This window comes from Equus quagga, chromosome 14, assembly GCF_021613505.1.
Source record: "Equus quagga isolate Etosha38 chromosome 14, UCLA_HA_Equagga_1.0, whole genome shotgun sequence".
NCBI lineage: Eukaryota > Metazoa > Chordata > Mammalia > Perissodactyla > Equidae > Equus > Equus quagga.
The window spans coordinates 62,471,684-62,491,123 of NC_060280.1; the positions used below are offsets into that span (position 1 = coordinate 62,471,684).

The window sequence follows — 19,440 nt, forward strand, 5'->3', positions numbered from 1 at the left end:
CACCCAGAGCGGGGTGGATGTCATGTTGTTTCACAATTTTGGGTGTCTTCTCTTGGAAAAGATTATGAATATCCAGTGTTGGAGCCCCTCCCAGGGAATGGGCCAGTGCAAGGGAGGGCGCCCAAAGCTTCAGCTTGATTAGCTTTAGGGAGGACAGGCCTCCGTGAACCACCGTGAGGAGCTGCCGGTTGAGGGCCCCACAGTTGGAGCAACTGAGTGGGGAGATTCAAGAATAAGGATAGGATGGCAACATCTGCTCAGCTCTGGGGACCCTCAGAACATGGGGCAGCCATGTCCACAGGCCTTGGATCTGCATTCTATAAGGGTTGGAACAGATCATCTACTTTTGGTAAGCTGCCACTGGTCACAATGGACCTGGAGTCCTCTTTTTATTTCGTACTCTCTTCTCAACAAGGCTAGTTGGTAAGGAGAGACCCTAAGTCCCACCTCACCCAGAGCCACCAAGTGGATCGAAAAACATGGTAGCATCCTAGTCTCCACACTGACTGTCAGTGACTCAGTGAAACACCATGATATCCACCCCTTTCCTGGGTGCTCCATCTGGCTTTGGTTCTCCTCTTCCTGGGCAGAACCTTGGTCCTCTCATGGGGATTGTGTGTGTGTGTGTCTCAGAGAGGAACCATGAGAGTGAGGGGTCCTGGAGGTGATGAGAAGTGTATGTAAATGTCTTAGGGTCTGTTCTGCAGCGCTTCTAGACTCCTCAGTAATTAGGGTCAATGGAGGAGGTAGGATTGGACAGTTCTTTGGGAAAGATGCTACTGTACTCCTTGGAAGGTGTGGAAAAGCTGTGGTTATGTCCCCAGAAATGAGGGGCGGCTGTGTCTGTGTGTGTATGTGTTTGCGTGTGCACATGTGAGAAAAAAGATCGAGGAGAAGCGTTTACATGAAATACTCAAAATTGTTCCATTGCTGTAATGGCCCCTCACAGACCATTACCTTGCAGATTTAAAAACTAAATGAGCTCATCATATCTAGTGACTTCCACCGACATTCATGCTTGATTGCAAAGCCTGCCTTACCTCTGAATTTCAGCTTCATTGTTATTAATTCTCAGACGTTGGTGCTGTGTCACCCCCCTTGGATTCAACCTCGAACACGTTGATTTTGTGTGATGGATGGGAATGTTTCTGAACAGGACCCCACTGATGAACCTTTTTGGTTTAAAAATAGCCCCCTGACCTGTAGGACCCAGTCTGGAGTTTCCGAGGAATCCATTGGGCCGAGGTGGGATGTGGGTTGACTTTGGAGGGGGCTGAAGTTTTGCAGTTTGTAATTTAAGAATTTGAGTTTCCTATGAATGATTCTGCGTGCCGTGCAATACTCTGCATTTTCATAACTGTCTCTTCCACTTTGGGGAAAGGAAGGGAGGGAAGAAATAACAGCAGCAGCGAGCGTTCTGTGGGCAAAGGAAGAAAACAAGAGATTGGGGCAGAGAACAGGCTAAATTTAAAATTGTAATTGGCTGACTTCCACTGGCTTGCGGGTGTTTTAATGACTCATAATAACTTCATTTAAAACCAGCTGAGCAGAAAATAGATTGGAGAGGAGCCTCAGGCCATTATGGATTTGTTTTTTTTGACAAGCTCGGTTTTCAGCAGCCAGGAAGGCTCTCAGAGAGGGTTTGGCTGTGTTCTCTCTCTCTCTCTCTCTCTCTGAGGGTTGGTGGTCTGCCCGGGAGAGATTGTATAGAAACCGGGGCTGCTTTTTTTTTTTCCCTCCCCCCACCCCTTTTTTAACTGATTCAAAATAGATGCCTTGAGGTATTATTTTAGCATCAGTAGGATTTATTTTTTTTTACTTTTGATGTGGTAAATGGAACATAAATAAAATTGTTTTTGAAATTACTGAATTAATTAGGTAGTAAAGCAACTACAATGCGTAAATTTCCTTTGCCAGTTGCCCTGATCCATATTTGGGGGGCGTTCCCCTTTACTCCCAATCCCCTCCTCCTCTCCCCCACCAGCGCCCCCCTCCACCCAGTGTGGACCCTCCCTTTGAATGGCAAGGTTCTATTATCACCCCCGCCACAGCTAAATGATTTTTTAAAAGATCTGCAGGATTTTGACAGGATTGCTTCTGTCCAGCTACCCAGTCAGCTCAAGGAAGCATGAGTTTTGGGAATTGCCAGAAAAGGCTCTAACCTGCCTTAGTCGTTTTAAATAGATCCTGCCTGTTTCCCGTGCTAGGAACGGTGCCAGCCTGGCCAGCGTTCCTTTTTTTCTTCTCTTTTTAAAGTCAGCCGGCTCAGCCATAGGATGCGTCTGTCTGGGCAGGACAAGAGGCTGCCCCCCCGATCTGATTGCGCCTAGCCATTTATCTACCCCCTCTTATGGCACCTGTCACCTTCGTTGTGTCATAGCTATTTATTTGCTTGTCCTTTTTCGCCTACTAGACTCTAAGCTTCTTCAGAACATGTGATTTATTTCCGCATCCCCCATACCACCTAGCAGAATAACCTGCGTGGTGGTTATAACTCAGTGGTTTTTTGAATAAACTAATGGGTGAGTAGGTGAGTGTGTGGCTAGGCGCCTGGTAGGGACTAGTGCCAAAACACTCCCCTGCTTCCTTCCAGCCCTGGGGTCAGCAGTCTGGAGGAGAAGACGAGGAACGGAGGCAGGACCTTATTGGTAGCGTGCTCCGTTGCATCCTTACAGCCTAACACACAGCAGGCTCTCAATAAATATCTGTTGAATAAATGAATGGCTCAGGATGGACAGTAGGGAGAAGGGAAGGAGAGAAAGGCACATACGTTTGTTGGATGCCTACTGTGTTCCAGGCATGGTGCTTGGCGCTCTGCCTGTCTGAACTCAGTCTTACATTGACCTTGGAAGGTAGGTATGCTGATTCCATTTTGCAGGTGAGGCCACTAAGGCTTGAAGAGGTGAAATAACTCGTGTCAGGTCAGACAGCCAGGACATGGCAAAGCTGGATTTGTGGCCAGGGCTCTCTGCCCCCACACGGCTGCTTTTCTGCTGCACCTGGCCCAAATGCTTGCTTCTCTGTGTGTAGAGATACCCAACATCTCAGAGACTTGGGAACTGAGACAAGGAGAGCAGGGCAGGCCCTGTCCCCAGGGGTCCTGAGGGTGGGGTGGGTGACCCAGTAATTGTCTACTGTTCAGGGTTTTGTACCTAGGCCACCAAGAACAGATGTGTCACTTACTGGCTGCTTCTTGCTCTGCTGGTGCCACATGTAGCTGCCCTTGTGGCCATTACTTCTCCTCATCACCTTGTAGGGCTGGGGGTAGAGTGGTTCTGGAGCATTGCTGGAGGGTCTGTGGATGAGTATGTGGCTCTCGCAGCCAGACGAGAGCTTGGTTGTATCGTTCCCCCTAGTCCCCACCACACCCCATGCAGAGAGGAGGGGCAGGACTAGAATGCTGCCTGGGGTCCCTCCTGCATGGTGACCCACCTGGGTGCTGTGCTCCTGCGGGGAGGCCCTCTGTGATGGTGAGTCAGGAGTGAAAGGGGCAGCTGACCAATACTGCATCCCAGAACCATGGGAGCTGTGGCTGCTTGGGTTGTCACTAGCTCCTTAGACTTCCAGTGACTCGGAGTGTAACACATCAGGAAGATTGCCGCCTCCCTGACCTTTCAGAGTCTGTCCAGTGAGGCTGGGCCACTTGGCATGAGGCTGGTTACGCCTGTTCTCCAACCACCTCATCTTCCCCAGGCACGCGCTGGGGATACTGGAAGCCTTCTCTGGGGACTGAAACATCAACCAAATGGGAACCAGATGATGAAGGTTGGGCAGCAGAGAAGCGTTGATGACTATTCTGGGTCACTACATGTGGCCTCTTTTGAGGAGAAATCATTCATGAATGAATTCATCAGTTAGCAGTTACGAGCTGAGGGCCAGTGGCATACAAAGCCGAGCAGGATGGCCAGAGGGGCTGCAGCCAGGGTCCTTACCTGCAGGGGGGGTGTCGTTCTGGCTGAGAAGATGACGTGAGCCCCAGAAAGGGAACGTTGCATGCAGGGCTGAGTGTGCTCACTGTCCCTACAAGGGGGAAAGGGTGAGTGTTGCAAAGTTGACAGGAGGGTGAATCTCCCAAGGACCAGGGTGATGAGGAACGGCTTCAGTGATGGCTCTTTCCTGCCAGTATGTCCAGATGGAGCTTCATGGTGGGAAATAGACTTGCTTTTCCGGACAAGAGGAAGCAAGAACCTCTGTAGGCTGGAACCAGCTAGACAGGTTTCCCTTCCCTCTTCCTCCTCCTCCACCCACAGCAATCTTGAAGGGGCCTAGGGCCCAGGTTCTCCTCCTCAAGAATCCTCAGACTTCTAAGGATGTTATGACCCTCCTTGGCTTGCAGGTTGAGAAACGCTGCATTAAAAATTAAAAGCTGACCCTGCAGGGGGTCCCTCCAATTTGAGGTAGCCACAGAAACAAATGCAAATGTGAAAGTGCGGTTTAAAATTAAATGCAGATCGGAGTATTGTACTTCTCATACAAGACTTGATGAACTGCAAAATATGCTGTGAGTGTCCAGGGTTCCACGAAGCCTGGGTTGAGCACACGTAGCTTAGAGGGTGAGGCTGAGGACAGAGACTTTGTCACCTGGAGGGAAATGGAGGAACAGAGTGGAGGTGGGGGTCTGTCTTAGGCTGAGGCACCCAGGGCTGCAGCCCACCTTCTCAGACCACGCAGCTGAAGCCCCGTGTGTGCCTTTTGTGAAGGTGGCGGCAGCTCTGCCCATAGGTGGGAAGCCACTGGGAGAGGGTTGGTGCTTCTGTAGGGAGGCACTCCCTTAGTCGGACCTTCTCCAGGATTCAACCTGACAGAGACATCTCTTCCAGACTTTTCCATATTAGTTAACACGCTCCCTCCTCGTTCTCTCAACCATCCCATTTTGATTGGAATTCTTTCACTTGCCAGGGAAAAGAAAAAAATCAAAGCAAGTTCTAAACTTTTCATTAGGTAGTCGGGATGAGAAGTCTTCTGGGGTAGTTGGATTAAGTCTCGGCAGCTCTCTCGCTGGCGATTACTAGCTAATTGAGCTCTGGGAGCTCCTTGGCAGCGGCAGTGAGCATTTTGCTGGCGTAATTATGCAAGGCTGTAGTCGTTTTCAGTAACAAGGTAACTCCAGGTGAGGAGAGAACTCGCTGAAACTTTTGATTTGCCGGAGTCTTCCTCATTTTATTCCTTCCTCGACATGAGCCCAGGACAGACAGAGGCCCAAAGACCAGATCTTTCAGGAGGCTGCTATCCATCAGGGCTTTCAGCCTGAATGGCCCAGATCTCGTGGTCCCTTTGTTGGGGCCTGATGGGAACAACTGGGCACATCTGGGAGAGCCCTGCTGGGCCAGTTCTGCATGGATGGAGATTTGGGGTCCAGAGTCAGATGCTGTGGAGTTTAGGATAAAGGAGGACAGGTACAGGCTTTGGAGGCCTGGGGACAACTGACCAGGGAGCAAGGAGACTCACAGGCAGCGTCTTCGTTACTGACCTGTGCACTGAGAGAAAGGCCTGACCGCAGGTAAGAAGGCCTATGTCATACCAGCTGTCACTCCTGGGTGGGCAACGTGTGGGCCTGCATAAATGGGACCAATATGGCAACTCCTGGGGGTCTTTTCTATGCAAGAGAATTCTTTATAGTGGAACTTTCTTAGACATACTGCCCTCCCCCACCCCACCCACAGCCAGACTCATAATCAGGAGGTAGGAGCCTGAAGCTGTCCACAGGCCCTGGGGCGAGGTGGGCTGGGCAGGCGTCTCTCAGTGCCTTTTGGCAGGGGCCCTGGGGCCTTGCCAAGCTGAACATGTCCTCTGGGTGGCCCTGCCCAGCCTCTGGCCTGCCGCCCATCAGCACTGAATCATGCCCCTCAGAGGACAGCATGTCACTATGCTTCCAGATATAGTCCCCAGCCCCCTGGGGTGGGTGGGGGACAGGAAGAATCATTGTCACCGGAGCACTCCATCTTTCTGACACCACATGCCCCGCGTGGTTTTCTTCCCTCACTTCTCAGCCCCACACAGCCTAGAATTCTGCTCTGCAGCGTACTTAGAGCTGTTTAAAAAAAAAAAAAAAGTGACCCTTTGATTTTTTCTATTCTCTATTTCCCACTTTAGTTTTCAGGATGATGCCTTCAGTCTCTGGCCTGAACCGTCTTCTTCCTCCATCTCAGTTATAAAAGTTTGTCACAGTCAGGCTGGCTGCGTGGAGACAGGAATGTGGTGTTTGGTTAAATTGTAAAATTAGCTAAGCAAGTTAATGAGGCATCTCGCCTCTGCCTTCCGAAGAGCAGGAAGTTTATGAAGGTGCTTCGAATACCTTGCCCAAGAAGGAAAGGAGGGGAGAAAGGCCAGGAATGTGGCAGAGCGTCATTTAGCTCTTTGTAGACCTGGGGCCCCGCTGTGGCCTGCTAAGCTGGAAGGGACCCGGGGAGTCACCCCCTGAGAGCTTCTGCTTTGGGACGGGCTCCATCAACCACTTTGAGTCCATAGGACCTCCCTCCCCTGTGTCCAAGGACATCCCGAAACTGCACACAACTGGCTATGGTTAGCCATTCTGGTGCCAGATTCCCTTTTTGTCTTGCGCAAGGCTGAAGAGTCAAAAGCCCAAATGCTCTTTCTTAGGACGCGCCCACAGCGGAAAGAAGACCAAAGACGACAGTTGTAATGGTAGCTAACATTTACTGAGGGTCGACGTGCCAGGTACTGCACCAGACCCTCGCCTCCCTGATCTCATTTAATCCCCACAAGACCCCTATGAGATTGGTACTGTTATGATGTCCATTTTACAGATGAGGAAGCTGAGTTTCCTTGCCTAAGCTCACCCAGTGAGTAAGAGAAAGGGTTGGACTGTAAACCCAGATCTGCCTGGCTCAGAAGCCACTGGTCTTAACCTCTGAGGCAACGTTGTTTCCACTCCTTTTCCTGGCTGCCCATTTACCCCAGCCCAGAGTTCACAGGGCACTGGTTGCATGCCTTACAGATGCTCACCCTAAAGCTTTGGAAGTCATGGACTCAAAAGGGCATGCAGAAGAGCTACCAACAGTCAATTTTCTGCACACACCAAATTCTCAGGTCCTCTCATTACACCAAACAAACCTTCCTGTTTTCAAGCAGCAATTTGATGTCATTTTAGTCTCACATGCACTTTGATAATGCTACAGGCTTAACATGGAAAATAGCTGGCCCACCATGTCAGCCAGAAAAGGCGAGTTGTTATTTTTGGGGGGAGGATGGTGGGATAGTTCATATTAAGAATGGGCATTAAGTGTGATGGGCAGTGTTTCTGTTTTGAAAACTGTGGAGTCTTAAGCCTTCTGAATTTCGAGCCTGAAAATGTCGGTGCTGTAGTTGTAATGTAACACTTCAATTATGGTGCAGGGGGTAAGAAAGACAGACTCTGAAACCTGCAAGGTTCTTTTAGATCCACAGCCTGAGCCACAATTAAGGTTTCAGAAACACCAAAGGCAAGCCAATGAGTGTCATTTTTAACCAGTTTGAACATTTTACTACTTCCTAACATCAGAAGCACCCGGGCTGGAGTGCCTGCGTCTTGTCCTCAATAAAGTGATTAAGCTGAATGGGTGTTGGGGAGTATTATTAGGCTGAGAAGGGCTAAAAATAGCAACGCTCTGTTTTCTGAAAGCCACAGCAGGCCTGGAGAGACTGGCAGCCTCGAGGTGCCACTGAGGGGCCTGAGGAAGGGGTTGGGAGGATGGCAGTCACTGAGCCCTGGTCTGAGATGAGGTCGTGGGTGTTGTGACGGGCGAGTGAGGTGACGGGGCTCTTTCTCAGCTGTCATCAAGAATAGAGGAACAGTAGACGCTGTGGATTGGTTGCTTCTGCCTTGGTGGAGAGAAATCTCCAGGGTGTGTGTGTGCATGTGCACCCGTATGCTTGTGTTTGTGTGTGTGTGTGTGTGTGTGTGTGTGTGTGTGTGTGTATATTAATGAACTAATGTTAACTGACAACACTGCAGTCTAGGATGGACACCTTGGCCTGAAATTTATGTATTCAGCCCCAAACTAATTGGCTATACCTGCTGTTCTTGGGAAGAAGAAGGGGTCCAATTTGGGCAGTGAGTAAAGGGCAAGTGATAAGGGACACGTGCAGAGAGAGGTAGGGAAGGGAAGAGACCCTCAGAGCCAAGAGTGAGCATCTGCTCCATAAAGCCTTGATGCTAGGATGCTCAGGGAGGGTGGAATAAAGGGACTTTTGGTTAACTGAACGTCAACCAAAAACCCTTGTCTATTTCCGTCTTTGTAGTTGGCTGTCATTCATCAATGTAAGAGGCCTTTTTCTACCTTAAGTGCTACAATTGATTGTTTTTTTGATGTAGAATATCTTATCTTCTTAGAAGGCAAAAGGAAAATGCTCAGGAAGAGTGTCCGTCGTGGAGGGATGTTCCTAATTGGGGTGTTATTGTAGGTCAGTCTTGAAGATTGGTTGCACCTTTCCTTGTAAAGCTCTGCACATTGTCCTGTCCTTGAACTCATTCCTCTCCATACCAGCTTAGGTGGAGGGAGGAGCTAGGAGCATGATGTCCATTTTACAGTTGGAGAAACTGAGGCCAGGTAAATCAGGATTCTAGAATACAGCCAAGTCCACAGCAGCGCCTGATCTAGACTCTGGTGCTGCTGGCTCTCAGTCCAGACTCTCTTTGATGGACAGTGGTGTTACATTCCTAGACCAAGAGGTGAGGGTTGTTCTTAACAGGGAAAATGCTCAGAGAAGAGGATATGAACTGAGGAGGGTGGCCTCAGAGCTTGTGGGAAAATCCCCTAAGTCCAAGGAGTGAGCCAGAGTGTGGAGAAGAACAGAGGACTCGAGCACACTGTCTTTGGGACCTTTTTCTGCTCCCCTTCCTATGAACTTCTTGCTCTTGAACCTTTTATGTAATCCAAGGCCCTCCTAGTTAGGTGGGCTTACCCTTGCTGCCACCCTGATTGAGTTACTTTTTCTTTGACACTTATTAGCTAGGAGACTTTGAACACGTGAACTAAGCTGTTAAAATCTCAGCTTTTCACATCTATAAAATGGGGATAATCTTAGAATTGGTGGGTGAATTAAATGATATGTGGCATTTAAAACAGTATAGTACTTATTTCATAGTAAATGTTCGATAGATGTTAGTTGTTAATAGTCTCATTATTACCGTGGATGCTGCACCAGCAGCAGCCTTATTGCCCCCCATTGCAGGGCAGCCCTGGCAGGACCCCTAGGATCCTGGGAAGGGAAGAGTTAGAGTGCAGTTGCCAAGCGCCAATTACTGTTGCTAGGCACCCTGCATTAGCTCATTTAAACCTCCTAACAACCTTGTGGCTCATTTCTGGGTGAGTGATGCTCCCTGGGGTGGCGCAACTACAAAGTTTCACTGGGAGGAGAGGAGGGATGTATCATCACCTGTTGAGCAGTTGAGGAAATTGAGGCTCAGAGAGGTTAGACGGTTAGTGCTCTTGATGTAGCTGGGGGGTACCTGAGCTGAAAGCTCGCATCTGTCGATGTCAAAGCCAGGGGTCGGCTTGGACAGAGGGGCTCCTCTGCTGACTGAATCCTGCCTCTTCCCGGCAGTCTGGCCTGGATGTCTGCGAGGGCTGTGGCAGGGCTTCCTCGTGGGGCTCCCAGAAGAAGAGGGGCTCCCATCTCAAGGGAGCCAAGGGAAGAGTCCATAGACACTTGTGTGCAGAGCCCCGCCCACTGGTTTGTGCAATGGTTATCACACTTGTGACAGCATTTGAGCCCTCTGAAATGCTTCGTTTCTCGTCACTCACTGAAATGTGATGACCTAAGGGTATTTTAACTTAACGTACACACATACGAATACACACACGCGCGTGCACACACGCACACACAGAGTTGCAAATGGAATTGGGGAGAGATGCTAGGAGTAGGGAGAGGGGATTCTGGGAAGAGGGGATGTGGGAATTATGACTGTAGGATCCCAAAGAGATCCCAGTGCTGTCAGAGGGCTTGGCCTGCTTTGCAGTCAGTGGGAAATGAGGGAGGGAGGTTCTTGCTAGAAGAAAGGGAGGGAGGACCAGAATGCAATTAGGGCTGAGGAGGGCTGCTCTCTCTTCCCTCTGAAAATACCTCAAGTGAAAATTTAATTGGAGGGAGTGTCGGGATGTGGGGTGACCGGGGTGGTGGCAGGTATTGCTTGAGATTTTGTGGGTAGGCAGGGTTTAGATTCTGGCCATCACCCCTAGAGCGGCCTGGGTGTGCTTTTCCCCATTGTCCAGGCAGTACTCATGAGTCTTACCCTGGGGAGGTATGTGAGGGATCCCCCATATCAGATTTTGGGTGAAGGCCTGTGTGCTTCAATAGAAAGGAGCAGGGTAATTGAGGTTGAGAGGAGAAGGCCAAAGGCTCAGGTACCAACAGAGCTCTGTGGCTGCTCGATGCAGCAGAAGTCCCTCCGCCTGAGAATCCTCAAGCAGGGACCAGGGAGGAAGATGATTGTTGGTGTCCAAGGGTTGAGGGGATATCCCACAAAATCATGACGGAAATCCCCACTGGGGTTTTTCTGGCCTTTTTACCTAGTCTCTTAAAAATGCCAAGATTGCAGGACTACTTCCTTTAAACAAAACAAAGCTGTGAACACCTGAAGGCTTCAGTGTTCCCTGGAACTCAGGGGGCAGCCTCCCCCTTGGCCTCATTGGCTTAGCCCGACTCTGTCTGGCTAATGATTTTCCCAGCGTCTGGACTCTCTGTTCTGCTTTGCCCACCTGATAGAGCAAGGTATTCCTCCTAAGAAGGAGTCCCCTGGCTGAACTGGGGAACACAGCCCCAGCTTGGTCGAGACACCACCTTCCCATCACCAAGGGGTGTAAGCATTTGAGCTCCCTTATACAGTCACGTTTAGCTTTCTTTGCCATGTGCTTCCAGCTTCTCGCATAACACCCATTCATCTTTTCTTCTCCTAGGGGAGAAGAAAACTAGGGATGTCCCAATTTAAAACTTGTCATTTATAGATGGAGAGATGAAGAGACCCACCCAAGGCGACACAGGTCAGGCAGGGACAGTCAGGACTCTGCATCCATTTCTCTTTGTGGTGCTCCTGGCCAGCAGAACCATCCTCGAGCCCCTTATCCACCTGCCTCATCTGATGGTGGCTCCTTCTCTCATCACAAACAGTTGGTTACCATGCATACAAGAGCCCCAGAGAATGCTGTCTCACCCTTCTAGGCCACTTACTCATTGGGCACTTCCCCAAGGAACTGTGGGTCTGGAATGTTAGGGGCTAGAGTTCCTGAAGGCTCAGGCCAGAGGCCAGCCTCCTGGAGCTCATCAACTTGATGAAGTGAAATTATTCTGTACTCCTAATAACTATTTGGGCATCTACTGTGTGCCAGGTACTTCATATAGGTTCTTGTTCAAACTATCCTATAAGGATTAATAACCCCATTTTAAGGAGGAAAGCGAGGCTACAAAGTTGATGCCAGGACCATACCGCCAATGAGGGGAAGAAACCCAAAGCCACGTCTGTCCACTAGCACTGTAGGACTCCACCTCAGGGACATCTCCAAGTTGGCACGGTGTTTCTGAAAGGAAGTCTAGTCCATCATATCAGGGGTTGACATTCCCATAGTAAGAGAGGGTTTTGTGCCATTGTATCAATCACCATACCTTGATTAGCTAGTCATGAAAGTTGTTGGGGAAAGAAATGGGTTAAAGGCAGGGGTAAGGCAAACCCCCAAATCAGTACTCTTAGACTTCAGGAAGATTTGTATGTTGTTGCTGTTTTCACTTCAACAAATTTACCATCCAACTTGCATTTTATTTAAAGTAACTCACCTTAACTAGGTTCTCACTCATCTCAGCAGGAGGATGATACTGCCGTCAAAACTTGGCCCATGAGTGTTGGGAGCTGACCAGAGAGGGGGCATGTCTTTGATCTTCTCCCAGGGAAAGGTGACCGACCCTCTCTTGACTATACATTGTTGGTTTGTATAGGGGTTTCTTGGGGTGCACATTTGCTGGTGTCATCTGCCTTTCCTTTATCTTTCACTCCCTTCCCACTCTGCTGATGACTTGTCCAGAGTGGACATCTTTCCTCCCTTCTTTTCTCTCTGTGTTTTGGCTGGGGGGGGGGGGGGGTAAGAGTATTTTAAATGTTATGATGTTGATTGCATGCATTTGATGTCTGTGTGGGGTCCAGACACTGACACTAGGGGAGAAAGTAACAGTAATAATGATGATGATGTTGTTAACGACAGCTAACATTTCTTGAGCAGTTACTGCATGCCAGGCATGGTGTTAAAGACTTTACGTAGCCATTTAAATTAGTCGTCACTCAGCCCTGTGAAGTAGATACTCTGTGCCTAATTTTACAGGTGAAGAAACAGGCCCAGAGAAGATCATTCACTTGCCCAGGTGGTAGCTAGAAATGGTGGGACCCAGGACTTGAACATGGGTTTGTTTGATTCCAGAGTAAGGGTTCTTCATTTCTCTGCTGTGCAGCTGTGTCGAGTAGATCTGTTTGTACCGGCCGTAGGCTGTTTCTAAGCCTATTGGGTTACCTTCTGGTCCTAAAAGTGGTAGCAAAGGAGCTTTCCAAGCCTCTCTGGGCTGAGAATTGAGTTGTATGGATAAGGGGCCAGGTGGACCTCAGTTTTCTCTGTGGGACACGAGAGCAGGACCACAGAATCCCTGTGAAGGCTGAGGGCACCAGGACACCACAGAACCTCCTGGTAGTATGCTATTCATTAGGTTCATTAGGAAATGTTCTCTCAGACCAGGGATGCTTCAGCATTTCCTTTGACCCGTTCCAAGGTCTCATCTTCTACAGAGTGGACATTTATCCACATGTGAGGTGCCCAGCCGCCTACCGAGTCATTGATCGGAAATTAACTTCCAGAGATCTGAAACCCTGCCGCCTGCAATCCCATCATTCCCCTATCTCTGGTGCCCAGCTTGGAACATTTTCCTGGTGGCTTTCTCAATCCTACCTTTGCTTGGGGCCCTGCATCATTAGTTCATTCACCTTTCCGTCCTGTAGTGACGCCAGGTCCCGAGGACCTTTCTCCCACTTCGTTGTCAGGTAGAGCTACCCTTGAACCATATCCTGAGCCAATCGATAGCGCTGGTGGTTTTCCATTCTGCCCACATCTGCCCACCTGCGTTGCCTTTTCCCTCTCCCATGGCTCTGTGTACCTTACAGAGATGCTGGTTCTGTATCACTTTTTGTTTTGTTGATAAAGGAGAAAGAGCAAGAGAGAGCTGGAGAGAGAGCACGCCTTCCAGCTCCTCTTGGGGAGTGCACATCTCCTTGAGCGAGAGAACACGCAGTGCTGGCCTTTGGAATTGGCAGCCAGTGTACTGTTCTCTGTCTGATAAGAGGTACTGTAAATAAAACTGTACACCCTGGCCCGTTGTAAAATGCCCCGCGTCTGTACTCATTGTTCTGACAGCTTAAGCTTTTTTTGGGTCTGCTGTTTTGGTACACTCTGTACTTCCTTATGTAAGCAGGCATGCGTATCTCATCAGAACATTCAAGATGTTTATTTTAAAATCTCAAGGAATTAAAAGAAAAAGGACACTGCTCAACATTAGATGCTGGCAAACGTTAGGTGTTTTTTCAGTGGTTCCTTTTTTTTTCTCCCTTATTAGCGTGGGGGTGGGAGAGCTGTGGGAGAGGGAGGGATTTTGCATTTTTTTTTCTTCTCTCATTGGCTTCTGCCTTATTTACTTCAGAGAGACACGAGCTCCCAGCTGGTCGCGTCCAGCATCTTCTATTCCCCTTCTTAGATGCTTGGGACGCCCAGCCCCATTTCTGGTCGGGAAGGCCTGTAGGGAGAGGCCAAGGGGAGAGGCCGGCGGTGGTGAGGGAGGGCAGCTGCGGGAGCCTGATGTGCTTTTCAGCTCTGTTGTTGTTGGAATGCTGAGCATTTATAGAAAGCTTTCTGGTTTTGAAAATGCTTTCCTGGGATGTCCCTCCTTTCCTTCCTGCAAGTCGGGGTGATTCTCAGCAGAGAGTGAAGGCAGCTCCCACACAAGGAGTCCTTAGACCAGCTCCAGCCTCCATGCAGGCTGTGGCCACTGCCTCCCTTCTTTCCACCTAACCTCAACCTGCTTTCAACCCTCCTCCTTCCTCCAGCCCCTGTCTAACCTTCTGGAGGTGTCCGGAAGTCAGGGGAAAGGGGAGAAGTAGGGGTCTGGAAAATTCTGAATGGTCAGGCAGCTCCTGTTCCCCGAGTGTAGCACTTACGGCATCCTTAAGCCCTCATCTGCAGGATCCCTGGGAGACTGGCAGGAGAGGGATGTCTGTCTGTCTGTCTCTTTAACCTCGACTCAGATATACTCAGTTCCTGGGCTGGGAGTGGGGGTCACTCAGCAGATCTCTGCTAGCCAGTGGAGGGTCTACCCTGGCCATCGGAGGCCTCCTAGGACTGGAGGCTCCTGAGCGTGCTAGAGGGAGGGGCTGCTTCTTTGCTGCGGGTGTGTGAGTCCTGGGCAGCTGGGTGGGGAGCCAGAGGGCTGATAAAAGGGAGATGAGGAAGCAGACAGCCCCACTTTCTAACCTTTCCTTTCTTCTCCCACGAACTGCCTAAGTTCCAGCCAGAGAACATGTCCTTGAGTTTCGAAAAAGGAACAGTAGAGAACCCAGACTGGGTGGAATAAAGACTCTGCCACCCCCTAGGGGACAGCCTGGCAGTGCTCAGAATGGCCACTGCCCGCTTCCCAGGCCGGTTCTGCGCCCAGGAACCTGCCTGAGGGTTTCTTTGTTTATCACGTGTTTAGTGAGCACAAACTGCACGTCAGGCTTGGAGTAGGGCGTGGAGGAGGGAGCAGGGGACAAGACAGACAGACGCCAGCCCTGCTCACACGGAGCTTACCGTCAGCTGGGGAAGACCGAAAAGAACCCGGCAACACAGGACACGTGAACGGGGCTCCTGGGGCTCATCCAGGAGGATTTAAGAGCCGGGTGTGAATAGCTGCCGATACTGACATGTTGGTCCTATGACAGATGATCCTGCTCCCCCGACGAGACCATCACTCACCTTTAAATTCGAGGGACAAGAGGTGGGGGTGTGCGTGCTTGTAATGAAATATGTCTTTACAAATGTAAGCTCACTTTACACGAGATAAATGGCCCCCAAATAACTGTACATTTCTTTTCAGTAACATCAATCATACTTTACACAAAGGAGTTTTTTAAAGGGATCATGACCCCGAGCCTGACTGGGCATGCTGATGGGTACTACTCACTGGGTCTGTGCATCTGCCCCCCAGATAGAGGGTCGAGCACTTTCCCCACCTTGTCACAGCCCTCTGAGGGACTTACTCTCCTTCCCATTTCGCAGATGAGGCAACTGACTCATGAGATTAGGAACTTGCTGACGGTCATAACTTGTGACTAGCTTGGCTGGGATTTGAGCTCTGATCTGTCTGACCTGAATCTCGCCTGCCTCCCGAGGTAGAAACATCCTCAGTGAGCTCCTCTGGCCACAGAGCGCTTGATGATTAACGGAGTTTTGTGTTCTTTAAGATCCATGGTCTCCTCGGAGCCTCACAGCAGCCTCAAGTGAGGCAGACAGACGTGGTCTCCCCATTTTACAGACTGGGAGTCAGGTTTATTGAGGTGTGATGTCCACAGCAGTGAGTGGCCTGCACTCACTGATCCCACTGTTCTGTCCCTTGGTCCACTCGATCTATAATTGCTAGAGAGGAGAGAGGGGGGTCTAGCCTACTTTTTCTTCTGGCTCTTCTCCCTCTTGGCTGTTTAATTTCTCTCCCTGTGGTCTGTCCCCTTACTTGACCCCATCTCTCCCTCTCCCCTCACTGACTCCATTCCAACCAGGTGGCCTCCCCACTCTTCCTTTGCCTGGACCAGGTGTCCCCAGACAGTGGTGTGGCTTCCTCTCCTTCACCTCTTCCATTCTCCCCTCTGATGTCAGCTCGTCAGGGAGGTCTTCCCTGACCACCCCATATAAAATAGCAGCACCAGCACTCTCTATCCCTCTTCACTTAATTTATTTCTTTTTATCAATTGCCACCACCTGTTTTATTTTCAGAGTTATGCGCCATGTAATGACATTTCTATCAGCGATGGACCACATATACAACCATGGTCCCATAACACCAGTACCGTATACCCTAGGTATGTAGTAGGCTGTACCATCTAGGTTTGTGTAAGTGCACTCCATGGTGTTCACACCACGAGGAAATTGCCTAATGATGCATTTCTCAGAATGTATCCCCATTGTTAAGCGACATGTGGCTGTACTTGATTTTTAAAGATGTGCTTTCTTCTCTAGAATGGAAGCTCCCTGAGGGCAGTGATTTTTTTTTTTGGTCTCTTTTGTTCATTTGCTGTAATCTACCTCTTGGCATATACTTAATGGACATCCAAAAACATGCCCTGTGTGCAGGAAGGCTCTAAGGAGGCGTGGCCATCCCTGAGCTGTGCCCTGGCATTCTCCCCTCTTCAAGATGAGCCCCAGGAAATTTTGCAGGGGGTAAATGATGCCGATATGTCCATATGCACCCATTGTGTTCAGCTGGCATGACCTTCCTCCTTCCCCATCACTCCCTTGCACTGATGCTTTATAAATGTATTAGCGGCTGAATGATGTCACCATAATGCATTTTGAGAATAGCCATGTGGTTTGTACACACTTGAATTGCTTTGAATGCAAACCTGACATCATACTGAAGGCAGCGGCGAACAGCATATGCACGGTAAACAGGCAGAGACTATCTTATTGATTAACAGATGAGGCCTCTATTATCGATCAAAGCTTGGCGAGGAAATTTATCACTTTTAATTTCAGGGCTGCCAAATATTTCTGCCTCTGAGCCAGCCATTACGGAGACAATTTAAAGGCACACGCCTCCTCGGGAGAGGGGGTTTCTGCCTCTCTCCGCTCTGCTCCTGTGTCCTAGAACTGCCTGTCTTTGTTGTTGGGCTCACCCTGGGGAGTTGGGGGGAATCTTGCCTGGGGATGTGGGGGGTGGAGCAGTCCTGGGGCTTCATGAATGGGGACCGGCAGTGGGAGCCAACATTTGTGGTATCTGTGTGTGATGAGGGTTCTCACCCAGAGTCACTGAGGACGGGGGGCTTTCACACACTCGGCTCAGTTTCATGACTTTGGGAGGGCATGGGTGCAGAGCGGAGGACTTGAAGGGCACCCAGAGGCGGTCAGGCTTGGGACAGCCAGCAGCCTTGACTAGATGGTGTGTGCTAATCTGTTTTTATCTTCCTCTGAACTCATCTGATGGCACACATCCGGCCTGCGTTTCCTCCCTGCCCTCCTTCCTTTCTCTCTGCTTCTCAGCCATTAAAGCAGACGCTATTATAGCCGCACCGACGGCTGTTTTCTAAGAACTCTCCATACCACATCCCTTTGAAGCTGCAGCACCAGCGGGTTCCTCACCGGTAGCTCCAGCACAATGGCGACCACCAGCCCACAGGGCACCCTCTGCTTTCCAGTCCCTGCTCCCCTCCTGGGCCTCCCCTTCCCCTTTCTTCTTTCTGGAGCCGTGAGAACTGACAGAACCAAAGAAATGTAATTAAAATCAGATCCCTTACGGATGCGCAGAAAATCATTGCTGGTGAATGATTTGGGACTGGGGGCAGTTTCTCATTGTGAGGGGCTGTGGCTGCATCCACCCTGGCCTTCCCACCCTCCTTTCTCTCCTCTTTGAGGCACCAGCTGTGTCTCCAGTATAAACAGAGGGAAAGTGGTCCTGGCTGCCACCTGTGGGAACACACAGTGACCACCTTCCATGATGTTTCTGGGCTCTTTCTTCGGAGCTCTGTAAGCCCCGTACAGGTCCTTGGCCCGAGGACGCCCTGTAGCTTGTAGGGACACCTGGAGATGATCATGGTATTCCCCCTGCCTCCAGGCGAATTCAGCTCCAGCTGCCTAAGGCAAATGATGATATTTACTTTTAAGGCTCTTAAGGAAAAGTGACTTCATATCTCTCCTGGGACACTTTATTACTCATTTCTTCAGTCAACTAACATTTACTGAGCCCCTAGCAGAAGGTATATCCTGCTGGGCGTTAGGAATCCAGACCAGGTCAGTGCCCTCATAGGACCTGACTCTAGGATCGTGATACCCTTCACTGTCAAGAACCGTTTATCCATGTTTAAGTCTATACTGGCACAACTTGTATTCTAGTTCTGCTCCTTAAGTATGTGCTAATACTCCAAGGCAAAGATTTTAAAACTTTTAAAAAAGTGGTGGAACCATTTTTCCAAATAGAATTTTGGATTTTCAAAACTTTGATATAATCAAAACTTTGATTATAAAAGCAGTATATTGGATTTTCTTTTTTTTTTTTTTTTTGATTTGGGGGAAGGAAGCCTAGATCCCACCTTTTTATCCATGAAGCATCTTTGCAGATGGAACCCTAGGGAGGCTGAAGGGTATAGGAATTAAGAGCAAAGGCTCTGAAGTCAAGCTGCCTGGGTTTGAATCCACCTGTCCTGTTACCTACTGTGTGACATTGGGCAAGACACTTCACCTCTCTGAGCTCGAGTTTTCTCATCTGCTAAATGGGAGTAATAATAGTGTGTACTTTTAAAAGTTGTTGTTAGGATCAAATGAAATGATATATCTCGAACACTTAGCATCACGCCTGGTATATGGTAAAGCCTCAGGAAGTCTGAGATGGTTTGAAAATGGCACTGGGATATTTAGTTCTGCTTCTTAGGAACCTAATACAAGACTAAAACACAGGCTCAGGTCAAGAAGTGCTAAGGTGGGTGGAAAGGAACCAAGTGCTGTGGCAGGTTGGAAAGGTAGAGCGGTGAGGGGCCAGAGTGCTTGGTACAGGCACACTCCAGTCTTGAAAATAGAGGAATGGGACCCGGCATTGCTCAGGCACAGAGACTCGGGAAGGATCGAGTGGTGCCCAGTGAGGACTGGTGAAGACAGACAACTGACTGGGTCAGGGTGTGGAAGACCTTGAAGCCAAGTAGAGGAATTTAGCATCAGTGCAAATTGTGAGCCATTTCACTTTCGTGAGCAAAGAAATGAGGAATCAAGTGGCTTTCAAGGACCCTGCGTCTGCTGGGTGGATCAGAGAGGGTGGCTGGTGATGTGGCAGCTGTCCTTGAGCCTTCCAGTGTTCTGGGCATGACCCAACAAGGGCCTGGATGGGGCCGTGATGATCCACATATAATGGAAGAGATGCATCTAGAAGACATTTTGAAGGAAAATCACCAAGGCTTGCAACAGGTGCCCCTGGATGAGATGACATTTTAGAGCCTTGAAGACTGTTAGCAAATGGGCAAAAGTCCTGTTTATCTTGACATTGGCGCTGAGCCTTGTAAGTAATGGTTCTAAGAAAGTTTATCAAATTGAATTGCACTGAACTGATTTTGTTTATTCCGCAAATGTGTAGAGTAATGGGATCCCACCAGGTGTCAGGCAGATGCAGCTGTGCATGAGATGACATGCTCCCTCCCTTGGGGAGCTTATAGTGTGGCAGGAGATAGAGCCAGGTCCACCGGCG

General features: G+C 49.5%; 1 protein-coding gene across 6 annotated transcripts in view; it reads left to right on the plus strand.

Annotated features, from left to right (window-relative positions):
- Positions 1-19,440, plus strand: part of ZBTB16 (zinc finger and BTB domain containing 16) — a 183,419-nt gene that overhangs the window by 101,319 nt on the left and 62,660 nt on the right. The gene's annotated exons all lie outside the window — the stretch shown is intronic.